At 28.3% G+C, this 20151-nt stretch overlaps 1 pseudogene; it reads left to right on the top strand.

Annotated features, from left to right (window-relative positions):
• Positions 1–1523: 1523 nt before the first annotated feature.
• Positions 1524–12188, top strand: LOC114190939 (annotated as a pseudogene).
• The last annotated feature ends 7963 nt before the right edge of the window (positions 12189–20151 follow it).

Below are 20151 nucleotides of genomic sequence, written 5' to 3'. Positions count from 1 at the left end.
AATACAAATAAGTGTATACGTATAAATTAATATGTAGAAACCAGAAGAGAATTTGGTAATTATAGTATTTTAATTAATAACATATGTGTTTTGAAGTTGGATGCTTGATGAAAATTTAAAAAGTATTTCTAACATAGCTCACGTATTTTTATATGAAAAAAAAAATAGAGTCTTTAACTGAAGTTTTGATATCTAAAACTTAACAACCTTGTTAAATTATTCCAATAATGTCTTTGTTGTGATTTATAAGAAATTTACCTAAATTTTAAAAATTAGGACTATTGTTAATATTTTTCCGACAAATTTTTTATTTAGTGGTAATTTATACCGATTCTCTCTGAATATAATTTTATTTAATCTAAAATTAATTTAATAAATGTTAACTATATTGTTATGAATTTTTAAAATCGTAAGAAAATATTAATTTCAAAAATTAGAAATACATAGCATTTAATCTAATCTCTATTAAAAATTTATTATTTTCATGATAAATTTATATGGTGTCTCTATCATGTTCAAACGAAATATATTTAAAAGTAGTATACTTTTGATATTATAATTATTATATATTAGATGAACAATCCCAATAAAATCAAACTAACACTCTTAATATTTAAAATTAAAAGCTTAAATATATTGATCGAGTAGATCAAAAGTTATAGTCATTAGTTAGGATTTATCTTTATTTTTTTTATTTAAGAGTGTAATAGTTCAAGTGTCATTGATGTCACTTGCAACAAATAAATTTTAATTTTAGTCATGATAATATTTAAGTTGTTTACATCATTTGATACTTATACATTTCAATCTGAGTTGAGAAAACATTTAAAATATAAAATAAACATAATAAATTTTGGTTAAAAAAATTAAATTCACGTATAGTTAAAGATAGAGACTAAATTAAACCATGAAAGAGGATTGATTTCAATTCCCACTAAACACTAAAAGTTAAGCATCAAAAAACATATTTAACTCAAATCTAAAACAACATTAATCAACATTTATTAACAACTCATCGTTGATTTGAAATCTCTCACGTAAGGTAAAACTTTTAGATTTTCTTACAAAAGTTAAGTCGAAATACAAACTAATTATTTTGATATAGTTTTTAATTAATATTACAAAAAATTAAAATCTTTCATGTCGATATTTGTGATTGAATTACGGCAAAAAATGCTTTATTTGTTAATATATACACTTTCAAGATTTTATTATAGATTGCGGCACATATATTACGTAGAAATTAATTACATAAAATTTTATACCAAAAACATAAAAATTTGAAGAAGTTTTTCATTTAATATTAGTGATTACGCTATGTGAATGTTAGAATTGAAAGAACGGTCAACGTTTCTCGTAAGTTCATAAGTGTAGCTATGTGACACATGCACACTGTTTGGTCTGCTTTCCACATTCACTTCACCAACCTTTCTTTATTAAACCATCAAGGTTTCAACAGATGCAGTATGATTTCTGAATCTTTTACATATGTAACATAACAGCCTTATCATTCTTCAAAATTAATGGCATCCAAATCTGTGAGAAATGAGTTGGTGGTGGGAGAAAATCGTGGCCATAGCTGTCCTTCGTTGGGTTACGAAGCGAGTTGGACCTCATCTCCATTGTTAAGGAGTGGACGCAGCAAGGAAGAAGACAGTGAAGAGGATCTCAAATGGGCTGCGATCGAGCGTTTACCTACGATGGACCGCATAAGAAAAGGGTTGTTGAAGGTAGTTCTTGACAATGGAGAGGTTGTACATTGCCTAGTTGATGCCGCTCATCTTAGGTTGCAAGACAAAAAACATCTCTTGGACACTGTTCTCAAATTTGTTGATGATGATAATGAGAAATTTCTTCGTAAACTTCGAGATAGAATTAACAGGTATCATCGTATCAGTACGTAGTGTTATTACGAGTCGAGATGAATGTCAGTTTAAATATTTATTCTATTTTTGACATATTTTAAAAATAAAACCATAACCAAATTCCAAGATAAATAATATATTTAGAATGTGATGATTAATTCTGATGATCATTAATATTTGTTGTTGCAGCTTCCATTGTTAATGTTGTGTTACAAGGGTTTGTTGCTGATATTATTGATGTTGTTATTAAGTGGTTATAAGCACTTTGTTTTTTGTTTTTTTTTCCTGACTTTGTTAAGAATTGTTATCATACAGAGTGGGGATTAGAATTCCAAAAATTGAAATCAGATACGAGAATCTATCAGTGGAGGGAAATGTTCATGTTGGAAATAGATCACTTCCTACCCTGCTTAATGTTACTCTTAACACTTTTGAGGTACTTTAGTTCCATTTGTTTCTCTAAAGTCTAGAACTGAAATATTGGAAGAAATTAACAGTTTCTGTTTTCTTTCTCTCCGATCACAGTTATGATACTTACCTTCTATAATTTTGTTTACAAAAATTACTTTCTTTATATATAACACAACATTGTATTACATTTTTTTTTTCTTTTTTTTCTTTAAGACAATCTTTTATATTAGAATACAATTTTAAATTGTTAAAGTGCCCAAGATTTTGTTAAATTTGATTTTGTGATAATTTTTTACAATATTTATTTTGGATTTCTTTTGTTGTATTTGATAGACGATTCTGGGATTGGTTGGCCTCGCATCTTCCAAGAAGAGAAAACTTCGTATTCTTAAAGATGTTAGTGGAATTGTGAAACCATCAAGGTAAATCAATAATTTTATGAGAATATGATAACCAAAAATATTATTTTTAATTGCCGGTTTATAAAGATGAACGAATATTTATTATTTTGAAGAAAATTATATTTAATTATTGACAAAGTAGATTTTTTATTTACTATTTATTGAATTGAATTTAAGATTTATTCTTAAATTTAAGATTTTATTGACAAAGTATATTTATTGATTTAACATAAATTTTTTTTAGGTTAAATTATACTTTTAGTCCCCATTTTCGTAGCAAAATTTGAATTTGGTCTCTCAATTATTTTTTATCTCAATCCCTATTTTGGAAAATTTGATCCAGTCAAGTCCTTTCCGTTAGTGGTGTAGTAACAGTGTTAAATGGGGTGTCACGTGTCAGCTTCTGGATTTTTTGAATTTTTTTATTTTTTGAATTTTTTTTAAAAAAATTAAAAATTTGCCACGTGACAATGACAGTGTCACGTGTCACTATTATGGGAGGTGTCATTTTCTCATTCTCTATTTGATTCCTGTATTTTAATTTTTGTCTCAATCTAGGTAAAAATTATACAATTTCGTCCCCCTCCAAATTGAAATAAAAATTATAAAATGTTATACAAATATTTTTATTAAATTTGATTTTTTATTATATATTTTCAATAAAACTAAGTTTATTTAAATTTGTTTCACATTCAATTTTACTTAAAATTATTTTCAAATTTCAAATTTATTTGTTTTTTATTATTACATAAAGTAGTTAATTTTTCTTAAATTATATAATTGTTATTTTTATACCAACTAAAACATTTGTATAGAAATTATTGAATTTTACACATTTTAAAAATATGCAATTATTTAAAATATAAATTCAAATAAAAAATAATATTAAAGTATAATGTAATAAAATATCAATATAATTTATGATTTTTTTTATTAGCATTATTCTCTATTAATAAATTTAAAACAATTTTAAATAAAATTTAATGTAAAATATAAATTAAAATAAACTTAATCTTGTTAAAAATATTTACTTGAAATATCAATTTTGATAGAAATATTTGTCATATTTATATAGAAATTAAATTTGGTTTCAATTTGGAGAGGGACAAAATTGTACAATTTTTACAAAAAATGGGACTAAATTGAGACAAAAATTAAAATACAGGGACCAAATTGAGAATGAGAAAATGACACCTCCCATAATAGTGACATGTGGCACTGTCACTGTCACGTGGCATGATGTCAGTTTGACATGTGGCAAAATTTTAATTTTTTTAAAAATTTTAAAAAAAATTAAAAATTAAAAAAAATTCAAAATAAAATAAAATAAAATAAAATTCGAAAAATTCAGAAGCTGACACGTGGCATCCCATTTAACACTGTTACTACACCACTAACGGAAAGGACTTGATTTGATCAAATTTCCCAAAATAGGGACCAGATTGAGATAAAAAATAATTGAGGGACCAAATTCAAATTTTGCTACGAAAATGATGACTAAAAGTATAATTTAACCTTTTTTTATTAATATAAAAGTTAGACCTGTCAAAACGGGTAATCTGACCCAATTTGGCTCGACTCATCACGGGTTGATCACTTAGTGAGCCAACCCAACCCAGCTCATTTATTAGCGAGCCAACAAAATTCAAACTTGACCTGGCGGGTTAAATGGGTTGACTCACAGACTCAATTAAAAATATATATATAATTTTTTTTTTCAATCAAAACTAAATTATAATTCTAATTAAAATATAAATAAACTTTAATGAAATCCAAATACAAACTAAAATCACAAAAATACAAATTATCTATGTCTTGGCTAATAAAAACAACCTAACCCGATCCAACCTGTATTGAGATTTGTAAAAAAAAATTAACCCAACCCAGCCCGAACCCGTGGTGAGCCGGGTTGGCTCGTGGGTTCCAACCCATTTTGACACTTCTAATAAAAGTTCATCTTTTTAATGACTATTTTACTTCTGAAAGTAGAATATTAAGTAGAAGTGTTAATGTGGCCAATAGTCCATGGATTAGTCCTAATTCATCCTTCATTACTTCCCTTTCAGGGAGATTCCAAATGAGGGGTTAAAACAAGCTCCAGTCTCCAAAGTCCACTTTCAAGTAGGTTAGGGTCAGACTGAAGTAGGTTTGATCCTACTAAAATACTTTAACTTTTAAAAGTAATATTTTTAGCTTAAGTCAAAGATTGAGACATGTTAGGTCGCGTCGGCGACCAAGACGAACTAAACGTCTAGATGGCGGGTCAAAGGTTGAGAAGGACTGATTCAGACTTAAGGTCGAAACGAGTCAAGCTGGGCATGAGACCGAGACAAGCTAAGATAGGCTGGTCCAGATCGACATGCTAGAGTGGCCTACCTGGACTGATACGGATCGACCTAGACTGATAGTTGAGACGGGTCAACCCTTGCTATTGGTTGAGACAGAGCATCCTGGGCCTTCAGCCGAGATGGACCAGCTCGGGCCGTCGAATTTCAGACAGGGCCGTCTCATCGAATTCGTTCAATGCCAAATCAATTGAATTTGGACAAATTTTGACAAGTGGTAACGCGGTCGATTTTCGATCGAGGTTGACTCAGGCAAATTCGACCATGGACAATTCATCAAATTTGATTGGAGTTGAATACGCCTGAATTAAATATCAATCCTCACCGATATGACAAAAGGTCGAGACACATCAACCTATAAAAAATTTAATAAAATATATTTAAAAATAATATATTCTTTATTTCTAAAAAGAAAGTCCATAGATTAATCTGGCCCACATGATGGGTTTTTTATCTTATGAAATTTTTTAATAAGGACTTTTCGGTCGTGGGCCTAACACACGGGGATAAGGTGTGCTTAACCAAATTGACGATTGACATCTCTATTGTCAAGTAGTATCAACCAATCATTTTCCTTCTTGTTTTATTTAACATGGTAATTTATCTGTCAGGATGACCCTACTTCTAGGTCCTCCAGGTGCAGGGAAAACAACATTACTTCTAGCCCTTGCAGGGAAGCTTGACCCAGATTTAAAGGTTCACTCTCTGTTTTCATGTATCTTTGTTTGGTTCCAATTAATTTACTTAAATAATTTCTTCATCGTTTGAATAATCTCAGGTATAATTTGTTTTTACGATGATCAGGTTTGTGGGAGAGTAAGTTACTGTGGGCATGAGCTTAATGAATTTGTATGTAGAAAAACTTGTGCGTACATTGGGCAACATGATATTCACTATGGAGAAATGACAGTGAGAGAGACATTAGATTTTACAGGACGTTGTCTAGGTGTTGGTACGAGGTATGAAATGTTAGAAGAACTTCTACGGAGGGAGAAATACAAAGGAATCAAACCTGATTCTCATATTGACGCATTTATGAAGGCTACTGTCATATCTGGTCAAAACACCAATTTGCAAACAGATTATGTTCTTAAGGTTTGTAATTTTCTTACCTAACTTCATATTCTCTCCACTTGTCTTTAGTATAAAAAGAATACTTCAACTAGTGTATATAATGATGAAGTACTTATTAATAAAAGTAATGTTTTAATATGGATTCTTCAAAATTAAAACATTATTTATGCAATAAACTCTCTTTAATTTGAATACAGATATACTTATTTGAGTTTATTGGTGACAAATTTATGTAAGCAATGGCGTAATCAAACATAATCATAAAAATCAGTAAAGTATTTAGTTAAATTAAAAAAAAAATGTTTCTCATTAACCAAATTGACCTTTGTAATGACTTTTAAAGTTCTACTCACTATTCATTAGAAAAGACATAAATACTTGTACTATTATTAGAAATAAATAAGAAAAATAAATCTTAAATTGTATAAAATTATAAATTCTTTTCTATAAAAAACCAATTTATTCTGAAACGTGTTTTATAATAATGAAAGGAAAAATGAATAAGTAAACTTAAATATTTTTGCAATTTCTTAAATTTCAGTTAATTTTTCAATTATTTAATATAAAATCGATATTTTTAAAATTTTCTGTAATTTGAAAAAAAAAATAGTTTTGTTCACACATCTCATACATAAACATGATTCAAATAAATGAAAGAAATAAAAAAACACAGATGGGTATTTGATAATAAGAATTGAAATCCAAAGCATATACTCATATGTATTATTAGTCAGAAGCCTTCAAATTTTATTTAATCTTATAAAGGAATTGTTCTTTATTTTTTATTTATTAAAAAATGGATAAAGTTATCTAAAAAATAAAAGAAACAAAAGTCTTAGGAAACAAAAGTTATATATTTAATCATTTTTATTTACACGTACTTCTGTGGTGCTTTAACAGATACTTGGATTAGATATTTGTGCTGAAACCATGGTTGGTAATGACATGAGAAGGGGCATCTCAGGTGGACAAAGAAAGCGTGTCACAACAGGTCAATAACATCACATACCTATTCTTCACAAAATCATAGAATGAAAAATAAAACAATTTATCATCATATGCATAGAGTAAAACACATAAAAATTAAGTTAAAAGTCATTCGGTTCGATCAGTGTAAAAAATAGTGTTGTCAACAACATTTCTCCTCCTCATTTTTTCTTTTTGTGGCCAATGGCTTAGAACTTTCGCCTCTAACAGCTTGTATATTCAATATTACTTACTGCTTCAATTGTAACTGAATGCAGGGGAGATGCTAGTAGGACCAGCAAAAGCACTTTTAATGGACGAAATATCAACTGGACTTGACAGTTCCACCACCTTTCAGATATGCAAGTTCATGAAACAAATGGTTCATATAATGGATGAAACCATGGTCATATCTCTCCTTCAACCACCACCAGAGACTTACGAACTATTTGATGACATTATCCTACTTTCAGAAGGTCACATTGTGTACCAAGGTCCACGCCAACATGTGCTAGAGTTCTTTCAAAACATGGGTTTCAAATGTCCTCCAAGAAAGGGAGTTGCCGACTTTCTACAAGAAGTAACTTCTAAGAAAGATCAACAACAATATTGGTTTAGAACAGATGAACCTTATAGGTATGTTTCAGTTCCAGAATTTGCAAAGTCTTTCCATTTGTTTCACATAGGAGAAAAACTTGGAACTGAGTATAAGGTTCCTTATGATAAGAGCCAAACCCACCCAGCTGCCCTAGTTAAAGACAAGTATGGTATATCAAATTGGGAGCTGCTGAAGGCATGTTTCTCGAGAGAATGGTTGCTTATGAAACGTGACATGTTTGTGTATGTATTTAGGATAATACAGTTAGTTGTGTTATCTGTTCTAGGATTTACTGTGTTTCTTAGAGTTAAAATGCCAGTGGGAACAGTTGAAGATGGGGGAAAGTTCTTTGGAGCACTATTTTTTTCTCTGGTGAACATAATGTTCAATGGGTTCTCAGAACAAGCCATGATTGTTTCAAGGCTTCCTGTCTTTTACAAACAAAGGGATTTCATGTTCTACCCTGCATGGGCCTATGCCTTACCTATATGTGTTCTCAGGATCCCTATTTCCTTTGTGGAATCAGCAATATGGATTGTTCTCACATACTACCCAATTGGATTTGCTCCTTCACCAAGCAGGTCTTGTGGGTTTCCTTCCATCATTTTTTTACAATCATGTTTTTTTTCAGTCTGTAATGAAAAATTCTAAAACTCACACTACTCATTCTGTTTCATCAGATTTTTCAAACAATTATTGACATTGTTTGGCGTCCATCAGATGGCTATCTCTCTATTCAGGCTGGTTGGTGCAATTGGTAGAACATACGTTGCTTCTAATATACTGAGTGGTGTGGTGTATCAACTAGTCTTTGTGCTTGGAGGATTTGTTGTCTCAAAAGGTGAGACATCATCATTCACTTCTTAATCTTTTAGATATATGTATGTTAGTTCAAGGAAACGTAAAATAAATACACATTGAGATTGAATTGTTTTGTTTCCGACTCATCTTTTACAGTTATATGGTTTTATTGAGTACTTATTTTAACCCAATTTCTTTTATGCCTGCAGATAATATCAAACCATGGTTGAAATGGGGTTACTATGTTTCTCCCATGAGTTATGGTCAGAATGCTATAGTACTAAACGAATTTTTAGATGAAAGATGGAGTAAAGTAAGAAATGTTTTCTTTTTTCTCATTGCCTATTGTTACATACGTTCAACTACAAAAACAAATTCATAGTCTAAATTAATTCCACTAACTCCAAGAGTTGTCAAATATGTTTTATTTTCAGCCAAATACAGACTCTAGATTTGATGCTCCTACAATTGGAAAAGTGCTTCTCAAGTCTAAAGGCTTTTACACTGAAGATTATTGGTTTTGGATATGCATTGGAGCGTTGTTTGGTTTTGTTCTTCTTTTCAACCTTCTCTGCATTGCTGCATTGACTTATTTGAATGGTAACATATATCTGTAGATTTTAATACACTAGAAATGAAAGGAATTTTCAACATTGACAAACCATTTTAATCAAACAAAATTTTCAGCTATTGGTGATTCAAAAGCATTTATCACGGATGAAGATGACAAGAAGAATGAAGGTATTTCTTGCTCATTCAAGTGTATTTCATTTCTACTTAAAATTTGTCGGGGTTTCATTCTTGCATATTGTGTTTCATTGTCATTCAAGTTTTTAGTCCCACTATTCTATTGAATATTCTGTCCTTTTGATAAACAGGAGGTCAGGGAATAGACCTGGCAGTCAGAAATGCTTCTCAACGAGAAAGAAGAAAAGGAATGGTCATGCCGTTTCAACCTCTTTCACTTGCGTTCAATCATGTCAACTACTATGTAGACATGCCAGCCGTAAGTGAATGAATATCTTAAATAATATTGTACTATCACTTTCATGTGATTAATTCTTCCCTAATACTTTTGGTTTTTCTTTATGTTAATCAGGAAATGAAAAGCGAAGGAATCAATAAAGATAGACTTCAACTACTGCATGATACAAGTGGAGCTTTTAGACCAGGGGTATTGACAGCACTTATGGGTGTTAGTGGTGCTGGGAAGACAACTCTTATGGATGTATTAGCTGGAAGAAAAACAGGTGGATACATCGAAGGAAGTATTAGCATCTCAGGTTACCCAAAGAACCAAGCAACATTTGCTCGTGTCAGTGGTTATTGTGAACAAAATGACATTCATTCTCCGAATGTTACTGTCTATGAATCACTATTATTTTCAGCATGGCTTCGCCTTCCTTCAGATGTGAATACACATACACGAAAGGTGTGTGGGGACAACCTTAATTTGTTATATCTTGGCCATTATGAATGTAGTAAATTGCAAGGATAATATTTTTATTTAATTTTAGTTTTGTTTGTTGATACAGATGTTTGTTGAAGAAATTATGGAGTTGGTTGAGCTTAAATCAATCAAAGATGCACTTGTGGGACTTCCAGGCATAAACGGTCTATCAACTGAACAGAGGAAGAGGCTTACAATTGCGGTAGAATTGGTTGCCAACCCTTCAATTATCTTCATGGATGAACCAACATCTGGTCTTGATGCTAGAGCCGCTGCTATTGTTATGCGAACTGTAAGAAACACTGTGGACACTGGCAGAACCGTTGTGTGCACAATTCATCAACCAAGCATAGACATTTTCGAAGCTTTTGATGAGGTAAACATGAAATTATTAGAGGTCATATGTGAATTTGATTGTTTTAGGTGATTTTTTTCTATCTGACATAATTAACACGTTCAAGTTTGATTTTTTCTTTATTGCAGTTATTTTTAATGAAAAGAGGAGGACATGTTATCTATGCTGGACCTCTTGGTTATCATTCACAGCAGCTCATAGAATATTTTGAAGTACTGAATTTTTTTTCTGTAATTTTAACGAAGTTATGATATCATTATACCTTTGCTTTATTCAATTTCAGGGGCAATATTTTCTTACTCTATATATAAATGAATATTTTTCTGTAGACTATTCCAGGAGTTCCAAAAATCAATGAAGGCTATAATCCAGCAACATGGATGCTTGAGATTAGCACTCCTTCGTATGAAGCTCAACTTGGCATAGATTTTTCGGAGATTTACGCTAACTCTACTCTTTTCCTGTAAGTCTTTACCTATGATTTATCACTATAGTTACGAAACTTCTAGCTTTACGAATAATAACTTTATTTTCTTTATACTTTCTACAGAAATAATCAAGAGCTTATCAAAGAACTCGATACTCCACCACCAGGTTCCAATGACTTGCTCTTCCCAACCAAATATTCCCAATCATTCTTTGTGCAGTGCAAGGCTTGTTTTTGGAAACAATATTGGTCTTATTGGAGAACTGCTTCCTACAATGGCACTCGATTCTTCTTCACAATACTCATTGCGATACTCTTTGGTCTAATTTTCTTGAATAAAGCAAAAAATATGTAAGTTAATTAATAGTTCATTACAATTGTATTTTCTAGTCTTATGATCTTGGAAAGATAAACTGTGAAGTGCACATTGACTATTTAAGTTGCAAAACTAATTAATTTGATGGCCAGAAAAAAGCAACAAGATGTATGGGATGTTGTTGGAGCCATGTATACTGCTGTGATGTTCCTTGGAACCCAAAACACTATGGGAGTGCAGCCAATTGTTGACATAGAAAGAACCGTATTGTATCGTGAAAGAGCAGCAGGGATGTATTCGACATTGACCTATGCAATTAGTCAGGTACAAATGTACAAGACAAGGCACAACTTTGTTGATTTTAACGAGAAAGTTACAAATCCAATTTGTGTTCTATTATTAAGTTTAGGTATATCTTTATGAGACATAGATTCCTTTTTCTTATGTATCTAACTGATTTCGTAGGTAGAAGTGGAGACAATTTACAACGCTATTCAAACAACAATCTTTAGTTTCATACTCTACTCCCTTATTGGGTTTGAATGGACAGCGGCCAAATTTTTTTCATTCTACTACTTCATGCTCGTTTGTTTGATTTACTACACACTATATGGGATGATGATTGTTGCCCTAACCCCGAGTTTCCAAGTTGCAGCCGTTTGTAATACCTTCTTCTTATCCATCTGGAACACCTTCTCTGGCTTTGTCATTCCTAGGACGGTACAATAGCTACTATTTTTATATATTGATTCATAATATGATGTTGGAAACCAGGTTTGTTTGTATCTAAACTTATGTTTCTCGTATATGTTATAGCAAATTCCTGTATGGTGGAGATGGTACTATTGGCTTACTCCTAATGCTTGGACACTGTATGGCATTGTTACCTCTCAACTTGGTGATGAAAATGCAGAAGTGGAAATCCCAGGAGCTGAAAACATTGGGCTCAAGGAACTGCTCAAGAAAATCTTTGGTTATGACTATCACTTTCTCCCAGTGGTTGTTGTTGTTCACTTAGGCTGGGTTCTCCTTTTCTTGTTTGTTTTTGCCTATAGCATCAAATTCCTCAACTTCCAAAAAAGATGAGATAGGATCCTTTAATATCTCCCCAGCTCCTTTGGCTTCAAATGTATGGTTTATGACAATCAAATTGGGTTGTAGAACAAGTGAAAGTGGGATTTTATTGAAGTGTAATGCAAATTCTATAATAATATAGAAAAGCCTAAGTTTGAAGTATTGAAATGTTGCGTAAATTCTAGAACAATAAAAAAAGTCTAAGATAAGAAGTAAAATTTAGAATGTTCTGCATAAGTGATTGTAGCTAGGATTTTTTAATTAATCATATCACGGAAATGGGTCCATAAATATTCATATACACTAACATTCCTGTCCACTACTACTTTCACATCCTACTTTATCAACAATCTCTTTATTTCATCAGTTCCTTTCATAACCTTAATAAACTAACAAATTTGATAGGTTATATGTCCTTAAACAATTACGATACAAAGTTTCTTGTGTAATGTGGATTTTAGTTTATTCATATGTCTAGTGTAAGATTTGCAATAATATATTCTAAATTTATTTTATACAAGATCTTCCCATACTTACATGTACATCTCAAACATGAAAACAAAATATTGATAATGGTATGATAACAACAAGTTATAAGATAAATACAACAAATAATAAATATTATTATAATAAAACTCAAATAACTGCAATATAATATAATGTTAAAAAATAAATTTTTAATCGAAATCAACGGTTACATGAGGTTTAAAATAAAAAGTGTCCAAATGATATTGTTCATCAACCATATACATTCGTTAGTTTTTGAATTATTTATTGTATACGTTAAATAGACACAAAATGGTGCCCATTTTTTAGGACAAAATGTTAATGAGTGATGTTACTTTTAAATGACATACTTTTTAGTAATATATAATAATTAATAATATGACATTTAAAAATATCATATTTTACAAATAAAGTATGGCAATTTGTTAAATATAGTATTATACGACGATATTTTCAAAGAACCGCCGTATTAAAAACACCATATATATATATATATATATATATAAATGATTTTTTAGTAATTAATTTCATATAATATTGTTTTATTGTAATATTTTATTTATTTTTATTACATTAAATAATATTTTATTATAAAAGTAATTGTCACGTATGTGAATTCAAAAGGGAGTGTCAAATAATACTTTTCCAATGTTCACATATATTATTCAGATACAGAGCATATTGTTCACACAAAGATCCATAAATTAAGATAAAGATTTTGTGATTTTATCTTATTAAAAATTGTATCTTGTCATTAAGAAAATTTCATCTAATTTTATCATTACGATAAGGATTTACAATTTATTAGGATTTAATCATAAATATTTGCTAAAAAGTTATTTAATATTTTTTCTATGAATAGGTGTTCTTAAGAAAAATTTAAAATTTAATATGCACAAAATAGACATTTGTCACGACATCTCAATAAAAACATAAATATATTGAAAATAATTAAAAGTAATTTTAATGAAAGTGTTAGATAAATCAAGTCAAAATGTAATAAATAGCTATAAGATAATCAATAAATATTTATTGAAAGTTTGGTTGATAAGAAATAGTCACTAATCCATTTGGTGACTAATATAAGGATCAATATACAAAAAAATTTCAATAATATTGGTTACTAATATTCAATGACTAATGCAATGATTGAAATAAGGGATTGAAATTGTGATCAATATATAGTTATAGTTTAGTATGCGATTTTTAAAATAAAACCAGCGACTGAAATATTGACCACTGATAATATTTTCTTACATTCTAAATTTGATTTTCAAAAAATAATATATACTTGATAAATATTTGCAACATACATTTATATATCGCATTTTATAAAATTCGTCAAAATAATAATATTTTAAAATCAAGACTATTTTAAAAATAAGGTTATTTTAAGATGGATAGTTTAGAATTCAACAATATATTTTTTAATTAAAATTGGTTGGACTGGTGTGAATGTGGAAATAATGCTGCAGGTGGTTAAAGTTAAACAATTAAATTTTGATAGAAATGTATTTTAGTTTAAAAATAATAATTTGTTAAAGTTTGGTGTTATTTTTTGAAAATTTTGCAAAATAACTAATTTTGCATTAAACGGTTCAACAAATAAAAGAGTCAACATTAGTAGATCGCAAATTGCTCAAGGGAACGGTATAAGTTCACTCAACAAATCTAAATTCACTCAATCTCAAACTCAAGACTAAGTGGATAAAAGTTGTTAAATTTACTTTTATATTTTGTAGGCACAAAACTAATTAACGTTCCTTTTTATTCGTAGAAAGTGTAAAAATAAGCTAACTTGATTTGTTTATTTGTGGATTGAGTTAAAAAAAATTAATTAAAAAAAATTAATTCAATTTATCTTTTTTAATTAAAAATTTTGTAATTAGATTCGACCCATCTCAAGTTAATAGGTTAGTGATTGACTTATATACAAATGTTTTGTTTTTATAATTTTTTTTCTACAATGAAAGTAAATTAATTTGATTTATATTTATATAATAATGAAATCAAAGTATTTATCAAATTTTTCAAATATTATTATAAAGATAATAACTGAAAATTAAAGCATCAATATGTATAATTTTGACAAACAAATTAAATATCCAAATTATTTAAATATTATTAAACAATATCTTAAAAATATCAAAATAATCTATATAATTAAAAATTTAAAAATAGTAAATAATAGTAATAATGAATTTATCTAAAGATAATAAAAAGACTAATAAAATTTTGTTGGCAAATTACACGTGGATCCACTTTCTCTTTTAAAATTGAAATCAATTCAATTAAAACTTTATAATTAGTCTTTTTCACATCTCTTTTTCACATCTCATTTTCACATCTCAAATTAAAACTCATTTTCACATCTCAAAATTCTTGTTATAATATTGAATATTTGCTTTATAATAACTTTAGAATTTATTACCAAGAAGGTTTATAATTACAAAGGTCAAAGTATCAATTTTACTTAAAAAGTTGTTGCGTTTCTTTTGACTAGGTGGGCAAAAAATCTGATTTTATTAAACTGCTCCATTTTGTTTTTGCTCAGATTCATTCAAAATCTATTTCCTTAAATCTGTTTCCATTAAAGTCCCATTTTCTTAAATCTGTATTTTATTTTGATCTATATTTTAATCTATTTTTTAATCAGTTTTCCATTTTGTTTATATGAATTTTAAAAATTGCAAAATTTATATTTCCAATCTTAATTGGCTGCTATCATCGCAAGAAGGATACTAAAATTGTTATGCAAGGAAGAAATTTCGCATACCTTCTTTCGTGATATGATTTAACTGTTCATGAAGATTCACATGAATAAAACACTTAATCGCGTTATAATGGACAAGGTTTTGAAAATGAAGAAAAGTTCCTAAAAATATATATATTTAAAATAATTTTATTTGTAAGATAACTTTCATTATTTATTTTATACTTTTAATCTCATCAAATTTATCTCCTCATAGAAAATTTTAAAAGTAATCACTTCTATTATTTTAAGGATTTCGTTTTTCTAAAAGTTTAAATACTAATTACGTTATTTAATAAATTGAAGATAATTATAAATTACATATATGCAAAAGCTATTTTTAATATAGTTCGTATCCTTTAAATCTTTAAGTTATTCCATGGTTATGTAACTTCTAACTACTTCGCGGCGCATATTTAATGTTGTATTTTTTTATTCTATTAAAACTTTAAATCATTTACCAGGTTAGTATCATGGTAAATGAAGTTCGCGCATATTAAATATTGTATTTTCAGATTTTTTTATCAGAAATAAAATCATTATGGAATAAAGATTTTAATCAATTTAATATTTTCAATACAAAAATTAAGACCAAGTTTTTTTTCTCTCTCAATATTTATATTTAATGAACCCTTAAATTAATTTTTATAAAACTCTAAAAGTTGTTTTTTACATCAGAAAAATAAAAAAGTTGACAAATCGAAAAGTCATACAACAACTAGTTATTATTTATTATAAACGAATTTATTAAATTTTCAATAGATTAAAAAGTTTAGGATTATACGAAAAAAATTGTTTTCAAAACTGTTTAAACACTGAACTTAATTTTATTATAAATCTGTCAGATCAAAATAAATGGTTATTTACTAGCGCATTATTAATGATATAATTTATAAAATAATTAATACAAGTCAATATATTGTAAAAAAATAAGGTAAAATTAATAACCTTACTACTATACAGTTGTTTGTAATCAAATAATTAATCACGCATAGTATTTAGTATTAGTTATATATTAATTTTGCATTTCTTTTTATATATTTGACAATTGTACGAAAGCATTACCTAATTAATATAACGCGGAAAAAAATCCATTAATGCCGGATTCTTTTACTTTTGTTATTATTTAATCCATTTAAAATTTATTTTATTAGATATTCAATTCATTTTATTTAATTTAGATTTTAATCTGATTTATATTTTAATGTGGATTTTAAAAGCTAGTTAAGAATAAAGGTTAAGACAGGTTATTCCATGTTTAAGGTCAAGACAATAATTGTGGTAAAATGATTTTTGTTTTATGAGTTTCTTTCAATTGTGATACAATTTAATGAAGTGATATGATATGGTATATAATGTGATGAACATTGTTGGCTTAATTTATTTTAAAAACATTGATAATCATGGATTTAATTTATTTTAATGAATTTATGGATATATTTTTCATGTTTTCGTATGTTTTCCCTGATGTTTGAATCTAATAATTTATAAGAATTGATTACTATTTGTGAATAAGTATGATTTAAAGGATATTATAAAATTATATTAACGTGATTTAAATACAATGTTTTGGAATGATTTATACATGAAAATTGGAGATCACAAGTCAATTACAGTTTGTGAATCATGATTGAATTTGTGTATTAAGTAATAGAACATGTAATATAACAAATATTTCCTTATGTCATTGATAATTTAATTCTTATACTAAAATATTAGATGGTAAAAAGTTGATAAATAATTTTTAGGTACTGTAAAATTTGTAGATGAATGATTTAGATCGTAATGTAATTATTGACTTAAAGGTTCGTTATTGATCTATGTCTATCAAGTGTTAGCATATGATAAAACCTATTTAATGAGTTTTCTACATATCTTCTGCATTGATTCATTATTCATATATCTATTTATAATATAAATAAAATTTTTTTATTATGATGAAATTAAATAGATTTGTTTTTGTTACATTAGGACCTTATAATTTTTAATATAGCTGTATATGAGACTTATTATGATTATATTATGTAACAATAATGTAAGTGCGTTGAGAAAATGGTAATCTTTCTTTGTGTGAAATCTCACCTGTGAAATATTGTTGTGTTGTATTGGTATTTTTTTTATTTATTAAAGTTTGCAGTCTTGGTTATTAGGTTGTATTGCTGTAACTGTTTCCCTATGACAGACTTAAAACAATTCTATATCTTAACCATCAGTCAAATTATCTATATTTTTATGTATTTTAAAAGTTACTATTGTGTTAATTTTAATTTATAAAAAATGGAGTTTCAAATAGTTTAAGGTAATATACAGGGATATAAAAAAAATTGTACCCATATGTATCTCCGAGTAAAATTCACAATAAATGGATATTCGCAGGTAACAGATAAGATAAGAGTATTTTTTTATACTCGTATGTTAATAAGGCGGGTACGGGGTATCTGTACTCATGGATACTCGTACTCGCTATATTCTAATTTAAATTAAAAAAAATGATTAAAACATTAACACGTTGATTTTTAATGAGTTATTTTGTATTAATTGATTATGAAAAATCTTCATTTCCTTATAAACTATATTCACCACTACTTAAACGAGTAATTTGCACTTTTTATAAAATTTATAAATGTTATACATTGTGTTTTTATTTAAATTTATGGTTAAAATATGTGGTTAAATATTTTTTTTTGTAAATATTTGCGGGTACCCAATGGATATTCATAGATATTAAAAAAAATATGTGAATACCCGTATAACGGATACCTGCATAAATATGGATACGGGTACGGGACAGATATTTACCCAACAGGTAGGGTATGAAGAAACTACTACCCGTACCTTACTGATAACTGTCAAAAATAAGTAAATTTTCCATTTAAAATTGACACTTATCATGTATCAAATGGTGTTATTTGTGTACAAAACAAACCTCTTTAGCTTGAAATACATAATGAAATATTGAGAAATAGAGTTTTATGAATTATAATGATATTTTGTTTTTTTGTAGTACAAATAAAAGGAAATATCAAGTATGCAGCTAAGCCACAGTACTAGAGTTGAGCCATGGAAGTAGAAAAAAACAGGACAACATATTTGGACTTTTTGGCTGAGCACAAGAAATGAAACTGAGTCTCGTGAGAAAACCCTATTTGCAAGGAAACCTGTAACTCAAATCCATGAGGTTGGGCAGTCAGGAAAACCCTTCAAAAAAAGAAAGGTCACATGCTAAGCACCAGGACAAAGAGTAGAGAAATCACACTGGATTTGGAGTCCTTAGGTTCTAGTTTATCGGGGATGAACTTAACTCTACATAGAAAGAATACTCATAGGACATTGAATGATTTGCATAGTAAATAAACAAGATGGTAGTGGTGTAGTAGAAAAAGATGAGATGAAATCAATTCATAACCCCTACTCTACTTAATCTATCTAATTACTAATATTTTTATTTACTTGCACTATCAATCAATAAAAAAACCCAAAAATCGAACTATCAATATACTTGTTAAATTGCTATAGATACGATACTTGTTAATACTATTACGTACCAATATATTTGCTAGAAAATGGTTGCCGAAGAAACCGTCATCACCTACCCGGTGTTGACATCTCTACTAATATAGTTCTTTTATAAACATGGTTTATCTAAAAGAAATTATTTTGTAAATTTTGATAAACACAATTATTCAATTAAAAGTTACTAAATGATGTAATAGTTAATATAAACTATATCATTATAGTTTTACACATGTATTAGATAGTATAGATACATATATACGCATATATATGGTATGTAAGGAATAACTTTCAATTATTGCGGAAAACAATTTAAACGGTTATTAAATTTAAATTTTGAATTATGTGTTTAATTAAAATATCTCTTATGTTTTTATTAAAAATTATGTAAGATCTTCAGAAAAGCATGTTAGATTTTAAATTAAATACTAATCTGAACTATTAAATAATTTTAATTATTATTTTATTTCTAATAATAACTAAATTTCTCATTTAATAATTCTCATACAACTGCTGTAATTAAACCGTTACCTCTAATGGTATTTTTTTATAATGTTTTTACAGTATCTCTCATAGTTGATAAGATCTAAGCTGCGAATAAAATAAATAATAAGATAAAGTGTCAAATATCATACCAGAATCAGCAGGGTATTGCATTCTTTAACCTTGCAGCATCTCAGACAGGAAGGGACTACCGAACAAGAAAACCATTATTATATTTTCGAAGAAGAACTGTGATCACGAGATACTTTCCAATTCCTAATAATTCAGGTTTTTGTCTCTTATTCTTTGTTGTAGTATAACTATTAGTTGATTCAGAAGTTAGTGTCGTATTATCATACATACATAAATAACATATGATCTCCAGAATCTAACTCTCAAATTTATTTTAATTACAAGGCTCATTCCACGATAACCCATTAGAATAATTCGAGGAATTTACAGACTGCGATTTCCTAGTAATAATATTTCATTTCCTAATAATTTTGGTATCAAGAGAAGTATTTATGATATATTATCCAACATGCACTTTTGGAACATTTTTTTTGTGAGGACTAGTGAAAAGTATTTAATTTTATGATTTGAGAAAGGGGACGCAAGGTAAGGCATATACTTGCCACAAAGAAAAAGATCCTTTAACATTTCATTCATGAAACTTTTCCCTTTTCCTAAACTATATAGAAAGGACAACAGAACACAAGAGAAAAGAGAAAAAGCAAAAAGGAAAATATCTGTGAAGCGTGTCCATAGCCAAGCATTTCATATCCAAGTGCTATTCGTTTGGCGAAGACGATG

This window comes from Vigna unguiculata, chromosome 1 (genome assembly GCF_004118075.2).
Source record: "Vigna unguiculata cultivar IT97K-499-35 chromosome 1, ASM411807v1, whole genome shotgun sequence".
In the NCBI taxonomy this organism is placed as follows: domain Eukaryota; kingdom Viridiplantae; phylum Streptophyta; class Magnoliopsida; order Fabales; family Fabaceae; genus Vigna; species Vigna unguiculata.
This window is presented reverse-complemented; position numbering and strand designations above follow the sequence as displayed.